This window comes from Rhea pennata, chromosome 1 (genome assembly GCF_028389875.1).
Source record: "Rhea pennata isolate bPtePen1 chromosome 1, bPtePen1.pri, whole genome shotgun sequence".
NCBI classification, from domain to species: domain Eukaryota; kingdom Metazoa; phylum Chordata; class Aves; order Rheiformes; family Rheidae; genus Rhea; species Rhea pennata.
The window spans coordinates 201,532,942-201,547,608 of NC_084663.1; positions in this window are offsets into that span (position 1 = coordinate 201,532,942).

Consider the following 14,667-nt stretch of genomic DNA (forward strand, 5'->3'; position numbering starts at 1 on the left):
GTGCCAAATTTCACAAGACAAGTAGTTGATCTAATCAAAATGATCTGGCTATTCCCACCAAGGAGTACATTTTCCAGAGCATGATCTATCATGCAGCATGACAGTAGCGTTTTATTGCCAAATAGGCTTCAGCAAAAATTTAAGTTAGGTTTCAGAGTGCTTTCTGGGGAACAAGCTTTCCAAGGAGGCAGGAAGTTTGGCAAGATTCCTCTCAAAGTTTGTGGGAATCAGCTTCTGAGGCTACAGGGATCTGAGCATTCATGAAATGAAGGTGGATCTCCCCAGTCTGCGGAGCCAAGGATTCAGAGGACAGAGGCACGCCACTGTTTCAGAGCCGGGGCTGGGGGAGGTTTCCTGTGAACATCTACTTTTCCAGCAGAAGTGCAGTCAATTGGGAGTGGCCATCCTTGTAGTTCCTCAGTGGTAGCTGTCATCATCTCAAAATCTACAGACCATACACATCCATGGAAATATGCTGTAAGGAGAAAGCAGTGATGCAGCCATGTGCTCACCCCTCCACCTTCACCCCAGCACTACTCTTGCCCTTTAAGCCCTCATCCCAGTGGCTGTGGTGGCCGTGAGGACGCCTGCCCTCTCTTGGCCCTGTAAGGCCTGGCCCTGGCCTGCAGACAGAAAGAAGGAAGTTTGACTTGTCAACCCCAAGAAAACAGGCCTGCCCCATCCTATCTGTCCTAACTGAGATCCATTCAACCAGCCCACACTTCAGGTTTGCAAGGTCTCTGTGTACGCAGGGCCCTGCCCATCCGTGTCTGCATCAGGACCCTGCTGCACAAGCAGAGCCATGGCTCATCTGAAGACATAGTTGCTAGGCAGCCCACAAACTGCAAGGATTCCTGGCTAACTGGTTCCCAGAAGCAGCCTGCTACTGCTTCTGGGACCAGCCATGGCAGACCGCAGACGTTGCATGACTCGTTACACCCACAGGCATCGCTGCTATTACGCAACATGCAGACAGCTGCTCATGTGCCTGGCACATGGTCATGCTGCTGGAGCATGTGTTGGCTCTCAGCCTTTTCACATAGCTTGAATTTAAACAGTTAAGCCTCCAATGCATACCTAAGCTATAGATTATGCTGTTAACCCCCCCGCCCCCCGCCAGCACTGCTCCTGATGGCAGGAAGATGATAGGCTAAAAACTGATATGAATAAGAAAAACAAAGTACTATGCTGGCTTCAAAGAATTAATTGTCCATGTGCTGGTGAGTGCTGGGGATCTATAGTTTTTGTTTTTGTTTTTTTTTCATATAATCAGAGTTTAGAGATACTATTACAATTGTCTGCACAGAGCTGTATTGCAAAATTACTGCTATAAATGTAATCACATAACATGATAGATAGTTTCCTCTCACTAATTTTTAACTCCATTGCTGTTCAGAGATTCTTTTATTTCAAATATACTGAAATTTCCCTGAGCTACCTGGCATTTTATGCATGTTAATTCTGAGAGTTAGAATACTTTTCTAGTTGCTCAAATTCTGATCCTTCTCTCTTCCCTCAGGGGATGGGCTCTGCACTGGATGCTAGGCTCAGGCTGGTCGTCCCTGAGTGTAACAGGCAACTCCCTAGCAACGCAGATTTCAGGCAGGCTGAATTTCCCTCTGAAGTAGCTTCTCTAATCACCTAGGGAGCCTAGTTCCTGACTAAGAAGCCTCAGAAAGAACCTCTAGCTTCAAGGCCCTTTTCTTGAGCCAGGCATCACTATCTGGTCCTTATCTTGGCTATACACTCTGAGCCGCTCTGCCACATTTAGTCTACATGGAGAAGGCAAGAAAGGTGGGAAACTTTCTAACTGCCAGTTCATCTGTCTTTAGATGTTTTTAAGTAGCACCCAGAACACACAGCCCTTTATAGCAGGACATATCACAAACTAATTTAAAAGTAAGGGCATTTTGTTTTTAGTGGCACAAACTGGTTGTAAAGTAACTTAATCTGTAGGAGTTGCATGTTCCAAAGTGAATTGTGTTTTTTCATCTATATTTTTCATATCAGTCCATTAACAGAAAAATTATTTTCTCCACAAACTTTGCATTATACAACTATCCTTTTTGGTCGGCCCTTTCTGAAAACAAAAATAATTTTTATATCTACATTATCCTATTTACTTTTTCAAAAAAAAGCACACAGAATTGCTAATTAATTAAATTATAATCAACCTTCAAGAGAAAGATTGTGAGCTTGCTAATCTCTTACTGTGTAATTAGGCATGACGGATCTTTTGTGTCGCTTATCTCCATTGCGTTTAAAACAAGAATGGCTGAAGAGCCAAAATACACAGCTATAGAGCGAGAGAAACTAATTAGGTTCGCCAGCTATTGAATTTGCAGGGGTAGTTCTTTAAAGCAGGGTTTTGAACATCCCCTTAAGAGACCAGACACAGCTTGACTCACTGCAGTGAGAGCAAATGCCAAAAAGGCTGGTGTTGTTTTAGCACCACCGAGTGGACAAATAAGAGAAAAAAAAAGTTCATTTTTGATACACTGTGACCCCCAGGTCTTTGCGCAAGCAGAGAGGTACAGCCAAGTCTCTGTGCCCAGCTCTGCGTCCACCGGCGCCTGCAGCACACACTGCCCCACTCTGTGAACCTCACTGCTTTCCAAATCTGTCCTGCTATGGCATCTTTTCAGGAGCAATCTGGTGGTAACAGTCTAGTTATGAAAATACCCTGTACATTCATTTATTCTCTGCAAAAGAGTCTGAAGTACCTCAACAGTCCTGTAGTTCTTATTAATGGATTAATTGGTGCAGCTTCAACCAAATTCTTGTCATCTGGAGTCCTTTAATATCTCAAGAAACTTTCATGTGCCTCACCATGCACATGTACCTCATCATGTGCCTGTTGCCAGCAGGTCGAGGGAGGTGATCCTGCCCCTCTCCTCAGCCCTGGTGAGGCCTCATCTCCAGTTCTGGGCTCCCCAGTCCAAGAGAGACATGGAGCTACTGGAGAGGGTCCAGCGTAGGGCTACGAAGATGGTCAGAGGGCTGGAGCATTTCTCCTGTGAGGAACGGCTGCGAGAGCTGGGCCTCTTTAGCCTGGGGAAGAGAAGACTGAGGGGGGATCTGATCAATGTGTACAAGTACCTGAAGGGAGGGTGTCAAGGGGATGGGGACAAACTCTTTTCAGTCGTCCCGTGTGACAGGACAAGAGGCAGTGGGCAGAAATTGAAGCACAGGAAGTTCTGCCTGACCGTGATGGGGAATTTCTTCCCTGTGAGAGTGACGGAGCACTGGAGCAGGTTGCCCAGAGAGGCTGTGGAGTCTCCTTCTCTGGAGATCTTCAAGGCCCGCCTGGACACAACCCTGTCTACCATGCTCTAGGTGCCCCTGCTGAGCAGGGGAGTTGGACTAGATGATCTCCAGAGGTCCCTTCCAGCCTTACTGATTCTGTGATTCTGTAATCACTAAATGAGCCTTTTTGGTTATGCTTGGACATGGTCCTGGAGTCTGAAAGCTCATTTAAGAGAACATTACATCTGTAAATATAAACATAATATCTGTAATAAACAAGTATAACAAGATAAAAGCAAACATAAAATCTGTAATTTGTAATACAGGATTTCATTTGTCTCAGAAATAGCTCAGACACTGTTACAATTTTCTGCAAGTATCTAAAATCCTTAGCAGCGTATGTTTAGATCCATCGTACAAAGCTTGCAGTTGAGCATCTGTAATACTGCTGCTCTCTTTGCTCACTTTTGGATGAAAGTCTTGGACTAGTGCATTCCTGTTTGTGCAGGAATGTTCAGATGTCTTAGAGAAAAAGGTCACACATTTGTCCCACTCTCTTAAAAGTTTTTATGAATCATCTACCTTTATTGAAATCAGTGCCTTATTACATAAATGAGTGAGTTGCTCCCTAAACCACAGGAAAAAAAAAACTTAGTGTAATGTAAAAAATACCTGAACTGTTCTACATTTCTTTGCACAGTAACTCTTGTAGGTGGCTGGTGATTGGTCAACTTCCTTCTGTCTTTCTCACACTGTTCAAAATGGAGCTATGAAGACATGAAGCGGCTGTAACTATAGTTGACTGATTTCCTCTAGTACTAAATAGTGCCAGTTTATTAAACTAGATAAAAACTACAGTCATTCCCCCCACCTATATTTTCTGTACTTCCGTGTAATACTTCTGCCTAAAGCTTTTGCCAGCTCAGTCTCTTGTGACCTATCTGTTATGGATCTATTATTTGGATTACACTAGAGTCCTTTGTGCTACTCCAAAAAATGCACAGGATCTCTCTGTCCTGAGGAATTTACAGCCTGCCTAGATAAGACAGTGAGAAAATGAAAGCTTGGTTTGCTTTCAAACCACACAGCCACTCAGCAGGACTGTTGCAATGGCTTGTAAGTAAGTATGCAAGGGAAGATCCAAGTTATGGGCTGTGTGTCCTCTGTTACAGAACTGATGAAAAGTAGTCAAAGCTGACTCCTTCTGAAAAGTGTATCTGAGTATTGATAGGAAGAATGACAGTTTTTGGCATTATGCCAAGTTATCCTATAATCTAGTAGCCTAGACACATTTAGGGTTATGCTGGTTTTAAGCCTTCAGAGTTAGCGGGAAGTTCATATCAGGTCTCCCATGTCCCAGGTGCATGAGCTGGGCATGGGCTCAGCACCAGGCATAGCGTAAGTGCTCTACGTGGGTGCTGCAGCAGTTTGTGGGGCTGGACACCTGAACATTCTGAGATGCACAAATTTCTCCAAATCAGTAGTGTTATGGAATAAGTTTGTCAGACCCTATCTGACTTGTCCACATACCCTATCTGACAACTCCTACCACCTTCTCTCTTTATTCTAACAGATCTTTCTTGTAAGGAATGAATTCCGTCCTGTCAAACAGCTTAGTATCAAGTGGGTCTTGCTCTACATGCTGGCAGTTTTGGATCTCTCTGAGATCATCTGAGTCCTCCTAAATATTGCATATTGGCAGAGTGGGTGCCAAACACGATGTACAGCTTACATGCCACCTGGGAGCTGCCTTAAAGTCTGGCTTTGCAATGTTCTGTTTGTAGGCACATAAATCATCTTTTACGTCTGGTTCTCAACATCTGAGACACCTATTATCAAGCTTGTTTAGAAAGTATATTTGATCTAAGTTGTGGTTGGAGCTCAGTGTCTGCATTTTGTCTCTCACCATTCTCCCTTGCCCAGCTGTTTGTGTAAACAAACCTGCTGCTGCCTGATCTGCTCAGCAGTTTCACAGCTCCGCATCTGTGACCTTGCAATTCCCAGGCCTCCCCTGGAACAAGGCTGATTAAAAGAGAGCTTGTACTACCTCACAGCTGTCTCAGTATTTCACAGTGATGGGAAAGTGAATACAGAAAACTAGCACTATATATTCATTTGAATACAATAAAGATAGTGTTCAAGCTCTCACAGCTGTGGCAATGACATTAAGGAAACTAAAGAGTTTATCTGATGATTTTCATAGTAGGAGCATAAAAACTTTAAAAAGCACAGGTACCATATATTGCTCAGGTCTCTCATCCCTGTTGTTACGTGGTTGTCTCAAGTCCCCAGCCTGACTTATAAATCAGAGTACTTTTTAGAGGTGTAGCAATGTGTTTTATTTCCCAGCTGAACTGCAAAAGAAATACAGCCGAGGTGGCTTGGCCTGGCTGACTCAGCAGCCCCAGCCATCTCCCTGCACCTGCCCTCCCTCTGCCGTCTTGCTTGTTGCACTGTCCCCCCTGACCTGCTCTGGACTCTTGGCCTCTCTAGGAGGCACCGATTCACCGTCCTTCTCCAGAGCTAATGGCTACCACAGCCTGCAGAGTTGTTTCTCACAATTACCATCCAATATTTGGGTAACAAAAAACAGATATGGAAAAGGAACAAGATGAGACACAACAGACAGCTTCCCACACTCATTTGTATCATTTATATTCGTGTCACATCACATCCCTCTAATATGGTGTACTGCCTACTGTCCACCCGAGTACATACACCTTCTCCAGAACACAGGGAATGAAGGTAAATCATGGAAGACCAGTTTTGAATCATACAATGTATAAAGAAATAAAACTTTGAAATTCCTACAATTTTCTGATAGCTCAATCACAGTTACTTTTACATGGACTTCTGCAGACTCTCTCTGGGGCTGAATTCAGTAGCTGTGTGGAAGCAATATATTTCTTTAGTGCAACACGTTTCATTTTCTCAAGGCTGTTGGGATAAGGGAGGATTTTTGCTAATACAAAATCGAGAAAATTCAGTTGATTAGTAGACTGCATGTGGAGCCTGCTATCCAAGTGTAATAGACATTTTCAAGATAAATGTTTAACCTATGTATTACATAGAACAGTTCACATCCTGGCAAGGAAAATGAGATTTTCTTAAGGTAACAGAGGCAGTCATTGCTATTCAACTGCTGGTCAATAGCTAGTAGTTGGATAACTGAACATCAGAGAGTTTCATGATCATTGAGAAGAAGCTAAGTGTGTAGGTAACATATCTTTAATTAAACTCGTCTGAAACATATAGATGCAAAAACTAGGGGCTCATAAGGTCCTACGTGTGAAATGCCTTGAGTTACCATAAAGTTGTCCCTGGATTTTGTTTTATGAAGAAGCTTATGCTCTAAATTGAGTAACCATCAAATCAGGGAAGCCCCACAGCCTGCGCTATGCAAAACATCAAGTTAGATTAACAAAGCTGTGTCCTGGATTTACAGCTGAAAAACAGCTGAATCCTTCCTACAACCGACTGGGCACAATTCTGATCTGCTGCAAATCTAAGAGCTGACTGAGCAAGTCAACCTGTGAATTCTTTATACTGCTTGGTGAGCAATATACTCTAATAAATACGCCATTCATAGCTATAAGTTTATTTTTAAGGTTATATCTAGTATATCATATTAGTACAAATGAAATGCAAACAGCTTTCACAGATGTGGGGAATGATTATATATAGTTATATATGGTTATCTCTTTTTTATCTGGCTTTATTTGAATCTTGTTTCTTATGCTAAGCTGAAAGTTAGTACTTCTCCCTTGTTTCTCACATGCTGCAGTGTCAGCAGTTAAAAATAAGCAATCATCAAAAATAGGCAGTAAGCATCTATTAATACTTCTGATTTTGGGAACTGACTCAATTTTAGTAAAGTTCTCTTTTCAAGATGGAACTATTCTAGTCTAAGATGTCCACTGCTTTTGCCAATTGATTTTTTTTCCTCTAATTTAAGTAATGGTTCTTACAAGCCTTGTATTAGAGATTGAAATATGAAAATGGCAGTAAGTCACCAGTTTATGTGCCCACTTTCATGATCAGGTCATAGCCTTTTTGTCAAGTGTCCAGAAAAACTCACTGGGATGTGTCAATAGTGCTAATGCATTCAGGTTTACATGTATTTGTAGATTTGCCATCTTTTTATAATACTTTTAAAAATAAAACTCAAATATTCTAAAATTAAGTTGAATAAACTATTTCAGAGCTAAATACTAGCAGAATGAGGACAAAAGTAAGAGAAAAAGACAAGGGAACTCAGATATCTGTTTAACAGAAAGCTGAAATTAGAGAGCTGATAGACTACAAGAACACTGTTCCAGATGGCAGGAACTGCAGAGGAAGAAGAGCATGATTGTATGAAGCAATGAAAGGAACCTAATGATTGATGAAGTAGGATGAGAAACACACTCTCCAAGGCACGCATCCAATTCTTCAGGTTACGTAAAATTATCTTTACCATTTATGCACTTCCCTCTTTTACCGGGTGATGCACATTACAGATAGAGTTGGTAGTGCTGCTTGTAATTACCATTGCCTGACAGTTCTCGTTATATGATCCTGCTTTCGGTTGCTCATAAGTTTGTTAAATGTTACTCATCCAGGCTGAAATGTTCTCTGCCAAGTATCAGCCTCAGGCTGATTCTTTCCCCCTCCATTTTCTTTTAGGAGGAGGAGAAGAGGAGGGCAGTTTCAGTAAAAATGGCCCTGTGGTTTTCAAGGCAAGATTAGGCAACCATTCTTTTGAGCAAGAGCTTGAAATTTGGCAAAAGGTGGGAGGTCACGCTGATGCCAGAAGATACAGCCAAGTTATGTGTTTTTAAAAAATCTCAGCTCACTTATTTTAGCAGAGGCTGTCAGCTTAGCAGATGCATTTGCAGAGGGCTGTGTTGGCACAGGGCATGCTCTGTCCCCTGCCAGCTCCAGGGCCCCAGTGCGGCTGTCCATGCAGGGCAGTAGTGCCAGCATGGTGGTGCTAGTGCCCCCGACCACCCCAGGCCACCGAGTGGGAAGGCAGCACATCTGCCCCAGCTCCTGCACAGCGTGGAGGAAGCCGACTGATGGGCTGCAGCAGAGGCTGGGGAGGCTCATAGTGGGGCTGGAGGTGGGAATGCTGAATTAGTGGCAGAAAGACTGAATTAGAAACCATGATGAAATAAGGAATTAGAAAGCTAAATACCAGAGACCCAGGCTAGTAAAGAGCCCAAGACCAGAGGTAGGGTGACTGGCAGGACAGGAGGAGAAGGGTAGTCAGGAGAAGAAGGAAGGAGAACAGAAGGAAGAAAAAAATCCTAGTGACAGCAAGCATGTGGTCCTTTCCACAGCCAAGGTCACCCTGTTTCTCTATTATTAGCAGAAATGGGGAAGTCTACTAGCTGACGTAGTTCTTACTGTGGTCAGGGGCTCATGCACAGGATGAAAAGCTATTACTTCTCTTACTTGGTTAGATGTACAGCTACAGTATCTCCACGAGGGAAGTGCACTAGTGCATCTCACTGGCGGAGAACCGCAGCTTGGGACAGGGCAGACTTCTCTGCTGTCTGTCACACCCTCTGTCCTGTAATGCTGTGACCTAGATGAGGAGCAAGGCATGGTGCACAGCCAGACTGGCTGTCTCTCTTTTCCTGTTCTTGCTGCTTGGTGCAGAAGAAAGAGCAGCTGTTGCCAGGCTGGGCTGCATTAAGGGCCTAATACCACATGTTGCTACAGACTCTGAAGCATAACACAAAGGAATAACTTAGAGAGAGGCAAAAAGAAGCAATAGCCACAAATGGTATCATTACTCATACGTCCTAGTGACCTGTCTTCTCCCAGCCAAGTCTTCTCTCACACTCCTACCAGCTCCTGAGCCCGATGTTTTCAGCACTCATAACTGTAAACCTTCACCCCAGACATGCCAGCATGCCCACATGCTGCACCTCAACATCCTCTCAATGCCGTTGCCCCCCCCATGACCAGTATCACAGAGCCCTCTGATGCCCACGATCACCTCAATATCGCAGCATCCTCCCAATAAGTCTCAGTCCCAGGGACAGCACTCTGGAGCCCTTCTAGCCCTCGTTTTAATCCTGGTGCTCTGCAGCCTGTGCACCTTCATGCCTCAGTTCTCCCCACATCACCAGGCACTCTGATCACCTTCGGGGATATCCGTATCAACGCAATCAACTGTTTCTACATCAGTTCCCTTGTCCCTGGGGCCACCTAAGTCTCCAAGGATTAGTTTCCAGTATCTTCCTACACCCCTCTCCAGCTTCCTTCTCCTCTCAAGAGCAATGTGAGAAAATCCCTCACTGGAGAAGAAACACTGTGCTTTTTCACCTTCTCTAGCCAATTCAGTCCCGAGGGGTCAGATTCTTCCCGGCTAACCTTAGACACCTACATCCAAGCAAATGATCTTCAACTTCCTTCACAGTTAATGGAAAGAAACAGACACTTTGGGGGAACCATTCATCTAACTCAGTTTAGACATTTATTAGGTACCCCAGAAGCACCCATTTCTCTCTAAACTGTAAAAGGAGTTAAGGATTACTAGCTCAGTTTAGATATGTCCCTTGTTGACATCTAACATTTGTTGAGATGATTCCGCTCCAAACAATATCGTTTATTTATTCTTATTTCTTCATTTGTGCTCAGTGATAGTCTTTATTTTCCTTCAAAATAGTGCTACAAGTTTACAGGCAAAGCACACTGCATCGTCGCTTGATCAAGTAAGCATGGCTCAGGAACAGCAATCTTGAGATTTGACCCAATCGTTGCCATCAGCATGCAGCAATATCACCTAGTGGTAAGAGATTGGATCTCAAATTACAGTGTAAAAATGAGTTTATAACACACTGCTAGGTACAAAGCATTATTGAAAGGCAGGAATAAGAGAAAGGTCCAGTAATTATTTTTCTAACAAAAAATAACCATTTCCACTCTTGTTCCTAGAAAGCATTGACCTTGACTAAGTGTTATTTAGAACAAATTGAAGTAACATCTTTTGTTAAGGTCAGTACGTTCCAGTGTGATTGTCTTGATCACAATGAGATGAAAGTCGTAGAGACCAGAAGAGAGAACAGCAGCATGCACAGGATAAATACACTGTGTGCGTGTATCTTGGATTCTCTGTGCAGTTTTCTGCCACAAAAATGAATTGTAGGTAGAAATGGTAAGCTCCAAAAAAAGGCAACAGGGACACCAAGGTTTGTGACCTTGTTGATCTGAATGAGAATTTCAGTTGACTCTGAATAGTCATTTTCAAAGTTTTTGAATAGTAGAAAACTCTAAAATAAATTTCATTGTGCAATGAAAAACAAAAATTGGAAATAACAATATCCTTCAAAAATTAATCTTGGCTCCTGGCTCCTTTATGTACTACAGGATGGCTGCTTAGTCAGGGAATATTGTCAGAATGTACTTCTGTAGGGAAAATGATTTGTAGCTATATTTATTTGAGGACTATATAATAATGAATAAGTATAAAGAATGTATATGAGACGCCAGCATAGGACTGCCTGGCAACCTTCAGTATGTCATTTCCGTGGCTGCTGGAGCTGGCAATCTTAACATAGTTCTTTGCATAGCATAAGTTATAAACCAAATAATCCTGAGGTAAGACTTTCACCGTACGCATGTTACTGAATGTATTTGTTTTTCAATTCCTTTGAAGTCCCAAGTACGGTCAGAGTGCTAAAGTTTCAGTCAATATGATTTTTCATACTGAAAATCTTCTTTGTTTAGTTTAAAACAGAAGTGTCACATCTCCCCCTTGCGATGACTGGGGCAATGGCTTTCACAGGGACATCAAAAACTATTAAAACTGTTCAAGGTCTCATCAAAATTTCCACAGCTAGACAATGCCGTCCAGAAGCACTGAGTCACTGCCACGTCCAGGGCCAAACTCCCTGTGGGCCGACAAAAGACATAGTTATCTCTTGGACTTTTCTCTTTCTCTGCAGTGATTTACTAGGCGACGTTGTCCTGAACAAACACTGCCACGACCACATCCTGTAGCCGAGAAGGGAACCGTGCGGGAGCAGGAACGTAAAGCAAACACGGCCTCTGCGGGCTCAGCGTTGACTCGTTATCACGGCAGGACGCTGCTCCTGGACGCATATCATCCGCTCTCCGAGGGGGAAGGCAAACAAAGCGCTTCGGCGCTGTCGGAGGATCTTTCTCCCCTTTTTATACGAGCAGACAGTGCTTTACCTGGGAGTTGAGGAGTTGATGGACCTCCTAACAAGCTCCAGAAGTTCATTCCCCCTCTGTCTTCTTCAAACATGAGGGAATAGCAGGAGGGGGAGGAGAACAATTTTAGAGACATGCAGCAACTGAAGATCCAGTTTAAGTTACCAGGAAGATTTCTTAATTATCCGCTATGGCAGAGCAAAATACAATTATCAAAGGATTGGTTAATCTGTCATAAAAAACTCAGTGGACCCTAGGCTTTTCTTTATATCAGTACAACTGGCCTTTTGTTTTTAGGACCGACACGTGAAAGTTCTAATGATTAAAAAATAAAGTATCCATGTTAAATTTGTAAGTATGCTCCATAAACAAAATAAAAATAGCTTAGGAGGCTAGAATCATTCCAAACCAAGCACAACCTAAAAATAATAAAGCTGAAGTTAAATTTAACAGAAATCAAATATATTAAGATCCAGAAAATCATAAACTAAAAAAAAATATTTACTCTGACTTTTTAAAAAGTTATTTCAGGATCATAAACAGCTACTACTCAGATTTGTACTGAGCTGGGATTTTCTGGATGTCTTATTTATGTGTTTTCCTCTATTTGAGAATCTGGCCTTTAGAAGTGTTTAAGGTTGGATGTGTATGAAAAAACAAAGCATTTTAAAATGGACATTACCAATTTTTATGGCTAGACTTTTTTTTCCAGGAGGCAAAGGATTGAGGACAACAGAAATTCTTCAATCTAAGACAGAGTCAGTTTTGGTATAAAAATTTCATTATTCAGCTGCAACTCTCTCATGCAGGGCAGTGCTCAGTTTTTGAACTAGGAAATTTCTACTGCCATCTACTTCCCCACTGCTAAAAGCAGCGTTCAAGTGCACAGACCTTTGCTTAAAGCTCCTCTGATCTTCCAAACCTCAGTAGGGTGGTACTCAGGCTGTCCATTTTGAGCACATGCTGCTCAATTACCCTTTTAAAATTAATTTGTGTTGTTGCTGTCAATTCTCTTGGGTGCTCATCAGAGCACCCAAGTTTCTGAGTCGCTGTTGAGGTGGTTGTGTTCACATTTGGGTCCCCGATTCAGTGGATACATTAGCTAACACAACTACGTGTGATACCTTTCCTTTCCCTTTTGTAATTGAGCAGCTGGTGTGAACTCCATCTCTTCCGAAGTTAGACATCAAGTATTTCCTTCGTTCCTGGGAGATGACTTTTATTCATCCCTTCATTTGCCATAAAGAGTCTTCTCACGTGAGCAGCACCGAAGGCACGAGACTGCCTAACCAGCAGGAGCTCATCGGGCCTCAGCGGAGCCCGGCAGAGCCGCCTGTCCCTGCCCGCTGCCGGGAGGTGCGCAGCACGCGCATCCCGGCGGAGAGGCAGGCGGTTCAAAACGGACCGGCACCATAAGCACGTGGGTTGGTTTTGGATTGCTCCTAGATCCTTTAGCCCAGAGGTGGATGTTACAGTGCAACGGGAAGGTTAAAGATAGGAAAGCGTTTATCAAGCAAAACCGAATTTGGGTCGCTGAAGGCCCCACGCGCGGTTCTGTGATTTACTTTAGGCTGGAAGCGACGTTTGGAGTTCGCTGTCACGGCTCTTAATCACGTTGTGTGGAGTGCCAAGATTATTTAAAACTGAAGCAGACCCGTATCATCCGCCTGTTTAGGACCGGTGTGATTTACTCAACCACTCAAGAAACCTGTGGTCTGCGCTTCTCCTCCTCTGAGCCGTGCTGGTAAAGGCAGGGGGCCGTCCCAGAGGCAGTTTCTGCAGATACCAACCCCAGCTATTCAATTACCTTGTTCAGATCCAAGAGCAAGGAGCAGCTCGGAGGCATTACATCGATTGCTTTCTAGAGGCTCATTTGCCTGTGTGATTAGATAGCTGTTAACACTGTACAGCGTCATGGTGGGGGACAACTTTCATCAGGTCATCCTTCTTTCTTCATCAGTTCAAAAGCTTCACTTCCATGAAAATAGTATAAGATGTACCTATACAGAAAAAAAAATCCAGTATGATAAGAAAATACTTTTGTTGATGAGAAAAAAAAAATACAGCTAAATGGGAAAATCACTTTTGGAAGATTTACCTTCCACTGCCCCTTCATCTCTGCTTTAAGACAAAAAATAATAACAACTAAAAAAAAGATGGCAGGTTTTTAAGACAGAAAAATTAAATCAGAACTAAAATAACAATTATCTATTTTCAATTTATTGCATACCAATAATTCTTTTAACTGGCTCTATATTTTCTTTTATCCATCCATTTGCTGAAACGATGCACTTGAGTTCGGTTTGTCTTAAGTTTTAAATATGGTCATGCTCTAAGAATTGATCTGTTCCCTAGGAGTGGGATTTGTATATATTTTTGACACCTGGCCATCACGGTCTCTACTAAAGAATCACTCTAAGGATAAGTTAGTGATTTATCTGTAAGCGATGAAGAGACTGCACTGAACGGACGAACCAAACAACTTACCTTTCAGCAGAAACTTCTTGCGGTAGCTTTTCAAGATGAGTAAAATTCATGGGGAATAACAAATTAATGGCTGTGCTTTCACTGATGTAATTGTATTGGGCATGACTGGATAGTTAGTTACTGCTGAAACAACTATTGTGAAGATGCAATACTGACTGCAGCCTTCTGCTCCCATCTTTTCACTAGAGAGCAAAGTTTTAATGGGTTAGAGAGTGTCATGGAAGCAGCTAACGAACATCCTGGGGAGATTATTTTCAGTGATTGTACTATATTTGATAATCCATTTCTGTATCTGTGATCTGACTTGGCAACCTGTTGCTTCTACTTTTCATAGAAAAAAAGTGCATAGTAGCTAAAGCAATACATACTCAAGCCGGCCTTTGGTACAAACTGAGAGGTGCCTGGCCTACACGAGAAGGGGAAAGGCATGCCAGAGCTTAATTTTAAATTTTTATTCTCCATATCAAGGAAGCAACCAAACCAGTGCGTAATATAGATCATTCTCAGGCTTCGTAATTGCCGGCCTCATGCATAGGCCAGGTATAACATCAGTAGTAACCTCAGGATGATGGTATATTGCCCTCTGTGCAAGATTTAAGCACATGTTAAGCAGTTCTCTGCTGGCTTGACTCAAATGCCACTGGAAGGGAACAATCTGTTCCCATCTCTCCATCCAAAAATAGAAGAGGGAGAGACGTTACTTCTTCAAGCATTTGCCAAAATGATAAGGGAGACCAACAGAAATCGCTTCCAGCTCCAGCCCCCTGC